Source organism: Stegodyphus dumicola, chromosome 6, assembly GCF_044657685.1.
Source record: "Stegodyphus dumicola isolate Sdum_Otavi_A_Nest chromosome 6, ASM4465768v1".
Classification (NCBI taxonomy): domain Eukaryota; kingdom Metazoa; phylum Arthropoda; class Arachnida; order Araneae; family Eresidae; genus Stegodyphus; species Stegodyphus dumicola.
This window is the reverse complement of record NC_140773.1, coordinates 100,096,206-100,108,385: the sequence shown is the minus strand read 5'-3', so window position 1 is coordinate 100,108,385 and position 12,180 is coordinate 100,096,206. Positions and strand designations below refer to the sequence as shown.

Sequence of the window (12,180 nt, the reverse complement as noted above, 5' to 3'; positions counted from 1 at the left end):
AATTAATTTTTACCTTATTAGCTAGTTAATATTACATACATAATTATCAATATTAGAAGCTAGGTCTTAACAGTTACTGATTTTACTATGAGTTTCATGCTTTGTAATATCGATTTCATATTTTGTAACACTTAAACGAAGATAAACAAACTCAACGATTTCAAAACGAGCAATGGCAGGACTGTACGAAAAAAAATATCTCCAGCACACGAGACTGAGTATCGGAAGTTCTAAAGATATGCTCATTTTAAAATTATTTTGCGATATTGGTGTTGAACTGAATTTTATGGTTTAAGTGCGAAGAACATGATATTTGCTAAATAAAGGTAACACACAAAACATTTAAAAAAAAAAAAAAAAAAAAAAAAAAAAACGGCTCTTTGAACGTAATGTAAAATCTGAATTTGGCGACTGGGTCCTCTAATCTCCAACCACCTTTTAAAATGGGGAGTATTTTGTCCCTCCTTTCGGCATGCCTTCGTAACTTCGCGGTAGCACACTCGCCGCGTATTCTAGAGGTCCATGTTCGAGTTCTGGCGAGAGCATTGCTCATTTTTCATGTCTTCTACTTCAAAATAACCTAATGACTCCGTAAAGTCTAAAATAATAAACAAATATCGCTAATAAATTATTAGTTTTGGCACATCATTCTCTTTTTAATTTCAATATGAGACAAACTAATCACGTTAAAATGCAATTACGATAATAAATATGTCTATTCTTAAACAGTTAATGAATGCCATAGTAAACAGTAATATGCAGTTTATTTTGCATAGTAAGTAATTATGAAAATAATTTATGAAAAATGAATGTGCACTTTCTTTTTGTTTTGTGTGATATAAGGTATGAAAAAGATACACCTTTAAAAATTATACAAACCGGAGAAAAGCTTATTATTATAATTTATTTAATCGAAATTACTTGTGAAATTTTTATACCCAAATTTTTTATCGAAATCTTTATGGTTTTCCGCTTTATTCGAATTTTCAGCTATTCGAGGGAGAAACTGTACCCGCTACCTCTAGTAATAGAAATATTGTATGTAATAGAATTTTGTAAAATATCTCAAATGGAAAAAACAAGGGGAAAAAAAAAAAAAAAAAAAGACAAAAGTTTGACGTATAAATTTATGGAACCCTTATATGTCTTCATATTTACTCCCTGTGGTCATAAGAAAATTTTGGAAAGTGAAGCATAGAAGAGTTTTTCAATTACCAAATTAAAATCAATCGTAATGTAAGAAAGTTCAGCATCCTAAATCCTCTCACTATATTACAAATCAATATATATCTGGACTAATTGGGTTGATTTCTTGATGAAAGAAAAGCACGTGAAGGTTACATGTCTTAAGAGGTATGCTTTCGGAAAGGACATTCTAACAGAAACCAGACCGCTACTGTTAGTTACAATTAGTTTGCTGGAAGTGTATCTGGATGAACTACCTTCAAAGGCGTCACTTACTCAGGAACTGATTGGTCGTCAGATTAAACGAGACCAGAATCTAATGCATATTAAGAAAATTCTATATAAAAGCTTTTTTCTGTTGGTCTTAGTTCTCAATAGTAATACGAGTAGGACAATTTTACTTTTTTTTAATTTACATGATTTTATTTCAGCGACATTTACAGAGTTAAAAATGTAAAATAATTTTATTTTCCCAAAACGAAATATACAAAATACTTTTTTCTTTTAAGGAAATTAAACAATCGTATTATTATTTATTTGCCAAAACACAGAACTCATTTATCAGTCATATTTCAACCAAGCAAAAAGATCGAAATAAATTTTCATTTAGGAAGTCTTGCACCTGAGAAAAAAAAAAGCAATAACCTTTAACAAGTAATTGCTTTTCTATAAACATTTATCGTATCATTATTAATCGAAGTTATAGGCACGTAAACAGTTGCAATTAATTAATACTGTTTCAATAAAAAATGAAAAAAATAATTTCGAAGTGAAATAAAACTAAGGTTCTTGAAAATAAATTAACAACAACCTCGATTAACTTAGTTTAGAAAAGAAATCTTGCGATCTGGATAATAGGAATTCACAGAAATTTTGTACTTTTCTGCTTTTTTACGGCTTTCCTTGCCATGAACACAAGTACACAGGCCATTTCGAGTCTATGTTTCATTGCTTATTCACTTCTTTGAGAAAACAGTGCGCTTTTTATATTACTAGAATCAATATATTCTAAGACTCAAAACCATTTGAGTTTTCCAGATGGCGTGCTCTGGTTGGAAAATGCCATCTCGTGAATCCTGTTACTGCGCGTGGTTGATTCGTAATGGTTTAATGTAGGCGTAAAGTGATCGCTGCTTGACGTCAAGTAGTGACTGAGCCAAATCGGAGGCAGAGGAATACACAGTAGTTGAGATTTGCCGAAACCCTATGCCATTCGACTGAAACTCTTCAGATGATCTGCTATAGATGTAGAGACGTATCCCACGTAGAGATATAGTTGTTAGTTACTGGCTTCAAATGCTATCGATCGTTCTCTGTGTGTAGGGAATCTATTGAATACGAAATGTATACCGGGCATTTGGCATAAATTAAAACTAGACAATTTTTAAAATGAAAAGGACTGCTTCTGAAAATCCTTAACTTGCAACTGATGAAACTGCTAAAGCAGATTTTTCCCCAGGACAATGATTCTCCATTCTTTGTTTTCTAAGTCATAATTCTTCTGTGATCTCCGTATTCCCTCAATCTTTTTCACCTGGGAATTTTTTTCTATTAAACACGAAAAACAACTATATGGGAGACATCTACGGTCAGTAAATGAGGCTAGCAGTTCTAAACGGAGGCCTTGCGATTGTGTTTAGTCCATGAATTTCGTTAGTCCTTTCAGTAGTTTTGTCGTGATGGAAGAACTGCTTTTTTTTTTTTTTTTTTTTTTTTTTTTTTTTTTTTATGATTGATAAAGCAACAGGAAAACAGTACCAAATATGTGCCCCAAAACTCTCAGTATTGGAACTTATTGCCTCTACTAACAGTTCTGCAACAGTTCTTCTAACAGTCTTTTCAGACTATACACCATTTTATTAACAAAATTGATGCAATACATTATCCTTAGTGTTCGATTTCTTGAGAGACAAGCTAAACCGCCAGAATCTCTCCATTTTACACCAGTAATATGGCAACCAAATCGCATCCTATATATTACTACGGATTTTGTGTTTAGTTAGAAATTTTTAGTAGAATTATAATGCAAATTGTTTTATATCCCCGTGCAATGTAGCCCGAGACATATTTTAAGAGAAAGCTACGCCGGAAAAGAAAAATACAGGAGCACGTACATTTAACATTGAATAAAAGTTTATCTCAGTAATTTGTATTTAATTTGAATAAATATAATTGACTATTATGTTAGCTGTAACCTTAATTCTACTGTTTTGCTTTTCAGAAACCTCGAGTAAACAGAAATTACCTGAACTTTCTCCCGACCGATTAAAATGCTTTAAAAACCCGGACAGAGACATTTCAGCTCAGTTGTTTACGTTGATCGGATTCAGCTTTCTCTTTTTCTGTGATTTGCATTCTATTTAACGTTTTTAGTAGTTTAAAGTATAGCTACTGATAATATTGCGTAATATTGTACGAATATCTCTGAGAAAAAATCCAGCGTTCTGTTATATTTCTTGTAATAAGAATAAATTTTATTAGCCTTTTATCGGACTTGTGCATTCAATCTGTTACAAACCCGTACGCACGCAACAATATGTATGTTGCATAAATATCGCATGATGTATAGAGCTTGGTATTTTCCATTGTTTCAAATAATTAGTATAGGTCTTAGAACGTATTGCACATGTAATACATAAGAGGAGAATTTCATACTCCTCCGTCCGTAGAAGTTTTCTCACGTGCGCATATATCATTATAACTATTTAATTTATAGCTATTCCATTCCGGAAAAGTTATTCTTTCTGTCGATTCAAAAAAAAAAAAATTGGAGAGAAGTAAATATTACAAGTGCAATTGTGAATATCAAACAAGCATTATAATGTGTTTAGAATGTGATTTTTCACCGATTTTCGATGTTTTTTATTTTGCGACCCACGGAAAGATAGTTAACACACATTCGTTTCCATTCATACTTAACTTGGATCACGTACTCAATAACAACCAACAATAATCGAGATTCTCTCAGGAATCTGCAGTAAACAGAGCGCAGATGAAATTCTTATTACTCGTTGCGGGGTAATAGCTATTTTTGGTCATTTGCTAGAAAAAAAAACAACCTTTGAACACTTGTTTTAAACCAAATTTTGCTATGTTCAATATACCATAAAGCCCGCAAGAAAAAGAAAAAAAGAGGCTTTGCGTGATTTGCAATAGAAAGTTTTCCATTGTTTAGCACAGGCGTTTGTTTGTTTTGGCTGAGTTTCATTTTCTGAAACGTAGCACTTGACATTTCTGCGTCACTAGTTACAATCCGCCTGAGGGAGTTTTTGTTAAATTGGCAGTTTTCAAACGTGACAGAGTAAGAGTACTTTTTTTAATAAAAAGTATCATTTTGATAGAGTTTTGTTTTTGTTATTTATTAGATATAAACTGTAAAATGTATAACAGATGCTCTGAAATATCCTTTTCATTATAAAGATTAACAAAAAAATTAAAAAAATTTCTTTTTATTTGTTTTTAAGGTCTCGTATAGTATTGAGCTGTATGAGATATAGTACTCTATTGTTTAACCTATTATAAATATATATAAAGCTAATAAAATGAAATGTACTGAAGCAAAAGATTTTACGATCACTTGAAATTTACTGAAGTATTGTTTGCCAATTGGTTTTCTTTTTTGACCACTTTAGTTTATTTCTTGCGCTTGCAGCTCGGAATATTGTTTAAAGAATCAGTCTTACGGGAACATGAAATAGCACTGAGAACCTTCTGCATTGATTTCTCACATGCTGTGTTCGACCAAAGACTTATGTGTGGATAAATGATGGTAATAAGATGGGAAATACTTTGTTATATCTGAAGTGAAATGACTTTGTTTTGGGAGCAGAATATAAACTAACGGTGATTATCATTTACTATAACATTTTTCAAAAACCAAAATATCATTTCAAGCAATTATCTATTTGATTATTTGTGGAAAATAGATAGCAATTGCATATGAAGAGGGTTTCAGTCTCATTTAATGAATATCACGTTTAGACTGCGACAAACAGTATATGGGGCATACGAAAAAGCCCGAGAAAACCCTAGCTAACCGCTCGGAGTAAACGTGACAATATTCGGCTCACTGAACACGTATTAAATTGTAAACATTCTCCTGATTGTTATTCAGTTGAAGGTTTTCAGCATAATATGAATATTACACTTGGTCGCACTTTTCTTAACTCTTAAGAAATTTAAAATGCGTAGTTTCATATTTAAATATATGCACGCTACTTCCCAATCTTTACCACTCTTTCTTCAAACAATAACGTTTTATTCTTCCCATTTTTATGGTTTTGCTTCTTGTGCAAATACTTATTGTTCACGTCATTTTGTCAGGAATAATGTTTTTGACAAAGATATTAAAACAGATAATGTGAACGAATAGCTGTAGAAATTCTCGAACAAAGCTAAGAACTGCAATCTAATGAAATTTTCGGACAACTTTCTGTACGAAATACTGAAAGAAGACATAAGTAACATCTTATAGAATTCTAATTTTTATTTTTTATAGTTGCGGTATATATTTCCTTCTGCGTTTTGTTAGTTTAGATAGGAATTCTCGAACTTTTTCATGCACTGATATTTTTATATGAACGGTTTTCTATATTGATTTCTTTAAATTTTATGTATAATATAGACCATACGAAACAACCATAATAAAAATAACTGCAAATAAATAGCTTTAAGATAATAATTAGATTCAGAATGTGAATAATAGTTTTGAAAAAGAAAGTGGATTATTAAACTCATTTTTTAAAATGTAAGATTAGTCTCGAAACGGCATAATGGCACTTTGCGTTGAATCACTATAAACGGCGCACCACTTTTCAAATTGTTGCCACCAAATATTATCGCCCTGTATTATATTTAAAGAAATTAAATAAGGAAGAATCTGCGTGAATGTATGTATGTTTCTCGCATTGGGAAAAAACAACGGTACCTAGAGCCGTTAAGTTTCGAATAAGGTTTTTCTACACCTGAACATTGGAACTTGGAAACCCGAATTTGGAATTTGTTTTATTTTCTGTTTCATATTTTGTAAAATTTTGATTAAATATCTCCACAACTTCAAAGCGAGCAGTGGCAACACTATACTTAAAAAACATTTTTATTTTTAGCGCATGAGGCTGTCTGTCGGTATTCTAAAAATACGCTGTTTTTAAATATTTTTGATTTTATGTTGAATCGAATTTTATGTGGAGTAAGCGCCAAGAACGTGATATCTAATAAATAAAGTTAACACACTAATCATTCATAATAAAAAGACAAAAAAAGAGTTTTGTAAAGCCATCGTAGTAAGAAAACTGAAAAGTTATATGATAAATGAGAAAAGACTAAAAAAAAAAAAAAAAAAAAAAAAAAAATTATGCCGACATCTAACTCTGCATCGGGAATTCTCAACGTATACTGCTATGCTACTTTTAATTTTTTAAAAATTTTGATGTTGAATTTTATATGGCGTAAGTGCGAAGAAAATGATGTTTAATATTAAAACTAAAAAGGAAAACAAAAAAGGTTAGTAGGATGAGTGTAATAGCAGACAGGTAGACACCGAGCTCAGCGACAGCGTAGAAAACCTTTAACAAACCCTTTTGGGCTACCGTCAAAATCTGAAATACTTCAAATTTTTATTATTATCATTACTTTTAATTTTGGAAATATAAATAGGTTTTCAGAAGGAAAAAAAATGCAGTTTCTAATTGCGCAAAAAATTGATTTTAATTAATATAATGACTGAACTTGATGTGGTAAAGTAATTTTTTTAATATTTGGCATAAAATTGCTTAATTTAATTTTTAAATCACCTGTTTAAAAAATTTTTAAACTTTTATTTATTCTCCATCCCAGGTTTACCTTCTATGTATTTATTGTTATGTTTTCTTGTGTTCTTACGTTTTACTTTCTTATATCAAACTTGTTGAATAAAGTATTTATATATTTTTAAAATATTTATTTATTTTGAAAATGTATTAAAAATTTTTATGTATTTTCCCCTTATACTTATTTTACCTGATTTCTTTCCTTACTGTAATGTACAATATTATATCGCTAAACAAACCATTATAAATTTTCTGTAATTAATAGGACCTTAATTATGGTAATCGATTGGGGTGCGATTTTGCTGTCGACACTTTGATGACCTTCGACCGTTTTTTAAAATTTCATAGACACCCAAGGGGTCAGTACCGACCCTTTTGGGAACCCCTGGTCTAGATATATGTTATCTTTCTCGTAATTGCTCAGCTACTACTGTTGACGATTGACCGAAATTAAATTTAACTTTTTCACTTCGTTTTAATTTTCAAACGCTATTTTTGAAAGGTCTCTGGCTTATGGGATACATTGTGAGATTCCTAAATATGATCACCAGCGTTTACGTGCACAACTCTCGAATTATGTGATGGAGTGCAAGTTTCAATATTTTGTATTTAAGATTCAGAAAACTGCTAAATTTTTTTCAATAATTAAAGTAGCATACTTTGGTTATATTGTTTTCCCATTTATAATATTGAATTCTGGTTGATAAACCAATAGCTTTTTGCAGCAACTATATTGTTCAACTTATGTAGCTTATGTGCTTGAAATGTTTTAGGAAGGTTTCTTTCGGAAAAGGAAAGGCGGAAAAGTAGTATCATCTGTGGAAACTTTCAACGTTATAGTGATGAAAGCCATCTGTTCACGGAACTACGATATTATAAAAAAGTTGTTATAGTATAAGAAAATTTCTTAAAAACTGTCAAGATATTGACTGAAAATATAAGAGTTTTATCCAAAGCAGTGATCGAGAGGCGAATAAAATCCCCAAAATAAGTAATTTCTTAAATAAAATTACTTCATCGGTGAATGGTTTCTCGATTATTGTTCTGTTTCTCAGTTAAACCTCTATGATAGTGTACTTGTATTAAACAGTTATATTTAATAAATGAATGAAAAAATGTGAAAATTAAAGCAACAGCTATATTACTGCATTGCTTATTACAGACATGCGAAGTGAACTGGAAATAAATCTTTGATTATTCTAGAAGTGCTATCTCGAGTTGTATACCAATAACTGTGAAGGTTTCTTATTGTATGGAAAGCAAGTCTTTAATTAGTTGCAGTTCTAGTTCGTTTCCCTTGTAGAGTCATTAGATTTTTTTTGATGCAGGAGGCGTGAAAAATGTGTTATGTCCTCGCCGGACTTGAAACCTGGATCTCTCGAATACTCGTCGAGGATGTTTTCAACTACATCATGCAGAAAGAAGGGAGAAAATACCTTATAACCTATACTGCATTTTTAATTATTAAAATATTAAAAATTAGAATACTTACTTTATTAACAGCATAGAAACATAAAACAGTACAAGGGTTTTGCTTCTGGTGTAATGATAGTTATGTTGCTATATTTTAAACAAAAAGATTTCGAAATGTTGATCAATTACTGCTTATGTATCTATAATATTATGACAATAAACACAGGTTTTTAATAATAGCACATAATATTATTCTTTAACAGGAAACAATGCCGTTCAACTAATACAGCCCTGCAAAAACATTACTTAAACCCGATGTGAAGATCAGAAAAAAGAAATGATTAAAAAAGTCTCTTTCTTCCCCCTAGTTTTCTGAGCAGTTTATTTTATTTCCCTTATTCATTATATGATAAAACGTGCCACCACACAATGTCCATTTTTCTGAAACTTAATTAGCACACCTTTTTCTAATTCACGGCGCCTGTTAGAATTACCTTGTGCAATGTTCACCGTAAACCTTAATTTCTGAATGTTACTTCAGCCCTCTGACATACTTTTGAATAAATGAATTGCTCTTTATTTGTTTCTGTTATTTATCAGGCTCTAGATTAGCAACAATTCCAGTATTATTTCTTTACCTTTCCGAACAGACCTCCTGTCCCCAATAACACCTCTTTGTTACGTCATTATTACCCAACACCTAAAAATCATCTTGTACATAAACATAAATATCAATCACTTGTTTACTTCTTTTGTTCAGAGATGGAGTGTCTGTTATTAGGAATGGACAGCGAAAATTAGCATAGCTAATGAAAATGCTTACCTTACTTTTTGCTTTGAGATTAGCTTAACAGTGACGGTTATGCGTATATCTGTTAAAAATACAAGGAAAGTGAAAAATTGTTCTTTATTAAGTTTGTTTGTTCTTTGTATGAGAATGTGGAATTTTAACAGTAACCAGCTGCGGATATATGAATTTTTTTATTATTTTCGGGCTAGAATTACATATGTTTTCATGATAATCATCACAAAATATTTAAGAAATATTTGAAGTAGAAACCCATTTATTCAAACTAATTGGGCAGAAACCATTTGAGCCATTTTTCTAATGACACATAGTACATATTTTAGACAGTGAAAGATAGAAATAATGCTTACAGCATTTTTAATCAAGCCGCCCAGGCGGTATAGTGGTTAGGGTCGCCTGACTGCGATATCGAAGGGCCTGGGTTCGAATCCCGGAGAAGGCAGGGTTGTAACTGTCCGTCCCTTCATGGGAGGCAATGGTGGCTCACATATTAGGTGCTTCCATAATAAAGAGACCACAGCATCTCTCCTTAGTATAGATTAATGGACTCTGTTACAAAGTTGTAACTGTTCACATTCTGACATCATGAAAAGCTTTTTTAATCAAATGTAAATGCTATTATAGTTTAATACCTTTATCACAGTATATTAATTTACAAATCCAAGTTATTTAAAACAGCGTGCAATCGTTTTTTGTAATATCAGTTTTTTCGGCCTTAAGTTGAAAACTGGTTGAAATTTACTTTTTGTTTTCAGTTCAGCATTGCCTTTATCTAAAAAAATTTAGAAAAAAAACCCACCTTAGATTGGCGTAGATTATATATTAACTCTATTGATTACAAGGGTGACTAACATATATTCTTTTTCTTCAGGAAGGGGAAAATTTTTAATGATAATTGTAGCATTTGGAATAATTAAAGTGCCATTTATCGTTATATTTAAATATTTAACTCTTTTGACACGCAGGACTTACTATTTCTTCTTAGAGGAGAAGCATGTGCTGCATTCTGTGTAATAGAAATAAGTACGTTATTTTGAATACTGAGTAGGTTTCATGCACTTAATTTCAGCAAAATGTCTCCTGTCACAGAGCCAGTGTAAATACTAGTACAATGCAATATTCTTATCTTGGACTTACTTCTTTAAATTTACAAGCTAAATGTATTTTTCCAAAAACAGTTACTAACTGAAAGCTCGTTTTACTCTCTTTAGAATATATCTTATACTGTTACTTCCTAATATGAGAAAATAGATTGTTTTCTATTCTGAAATACAAGTTGCTATTTCCCACCCCTAGATTGTTATGAACTTTCTTCCAGGCGTCTTCCGATTTCCAACAATTCGTTTTTTTAGCTTTTTAGTCCACAACATCAAATGTAAAATCAATTAAGGTGCTACCTTATAACATTATAAGTGAAAGGAAAAGCTCATGGAACACAAACTGATAGTATTTGATCCTGTACGTTGATTTATTAAGACAACGGCATTGTTAACATGATTTTATTTCTAGAGCTTGTCTGGTACATTTTTTCTTAGCTCTGTAACTCAAGCGGTACCAATAACACTTGTTTACCGCCTTCAGTTTAGAGTACTTGTAAATTTATAAAGCTCTTGGCATATACATATATTTGCTTGATTCTTTGGTAGAGTTTATGTGTTCGAATACCGTTTTAAGACTTTTAGAATCATTTCACTGCTATTAAAATACTTGTATTTGATGATAAACTTTGTTGTAGGGAAAAAGTACTCTGCATGCGCGAAATCCGATGAGACACATATGTTTGCTAGAAACTCCTTGACGAGAATGAAATTGTGTAAAGGCACATTGTTGTGCAGAAAATGTTGCTTCGATTAAGCTTTTCCAGGCTTAACATGCTAAATTTTCTCCGAAGGTTTGTCCATTATGACTATGAAACATAGAGTTCACTATTTGAAAAGTCTCACGTGAATTATAGGATTCAAATCAAAAGAAGTCACTAACTTGAGTTTTCTTTAAGGTTTTTGAGACCGAAGTTTATGAGGCCATAATGAAATTTCTCCAACCTAAACAAATGATCGCTGTTTTGCTTCAGAGTGAGTGAGTGCACCGCTATGATGGCTTCCGACCACGGACATGAACCAAACGAAATTATATGCCATCACGGAGGGGAAGACTCCAAAGTAACAAGGTTGAATATTACATACTAATAACAGTTTTTACATATTGATAACTGCAGACACCAAGCGTTATTCTGGTTATCTGCTTAAGTTCTGAACATTTGAAACATAATATTATGCACCGTTGTTTCTGCTTAGGCAGTGTCTTGAGATTTTCTCTATTTTATCAAGGGCTACTCTGTTACTAGATGGTACGCGTTAGTCAAAAGGTTGAGAACCACTGATCTAGAACATTAATATAATTATATATTGTGAGAATAATAATTAGAAGTAATCTAATCGGTTTTTAGTAGTTTAGATCAAGTCGTGAATGGCAGAAATTCGATCTTCTTTTGTGTTTGTGAGGGACAAAATGATAGAAAAGTTTCCTTTTCCCCTAGATATTTCAATGTTTTAGCAATATATATACTGATGTTAAACTTATCAGCTATTATTTGAAAAGGTAACTATTATTCGAAAAGGTAAGTGACGAATTTGCAGCAGCAACTGTTGATCATTTTCAGTGACTTCATCCATTCAACAATACGAATGGTGACCATTCTTGGTTCATCATCAACATCTTCGCGTCCATCACGGAAATCTCTATACCAATAGAATACATTGTATTATATTAATGAGTGATCTCTATTTGCTTTACACAATATTTCAAACGCCTCAGTTGCTATTTTCCTCTTTGCAGTAAATCGTCACTGCTATTGTTTTCCCAGGCAGATGTTAACGTGAATGAACTGAATAGAAAATATTTTCCGTAAGCAGACGGAAGTTTTGGGAGAGAAATTTGAGACATCACGGTAATAACTGCTGCCAATCA

The 12,180-nt window shown here is 31.7% G+C and overlaps 1 long non-coding RNA gene across 2 annotated transcripts in view; it reads left to right on the top strand.

The window, feature by feature from the left end:
* Positions 1-12,180, top strand: part of LOC146996810 (uncharacterized) — a 149,276-nt gene that overhangs the window by 62,146 nt on the left and 74,950 nt on the right. Inside the window, exon 3 of one of the 2 annotated variants that reach the window (XR_015041475.1) lies at positions 3,407-3,645. The exons of the other annotated variant lie outside the window; for it this stretch is intronic. This is a non-coding gene — a long non-coding RNA (uncharacterized LOC146996810). Of the gene's footprint in view, positions 1-3,406; positions 3,646-12,180 lie in introns of those variants that run through there. 2 annotated transcript variants of the gene reach the window in all.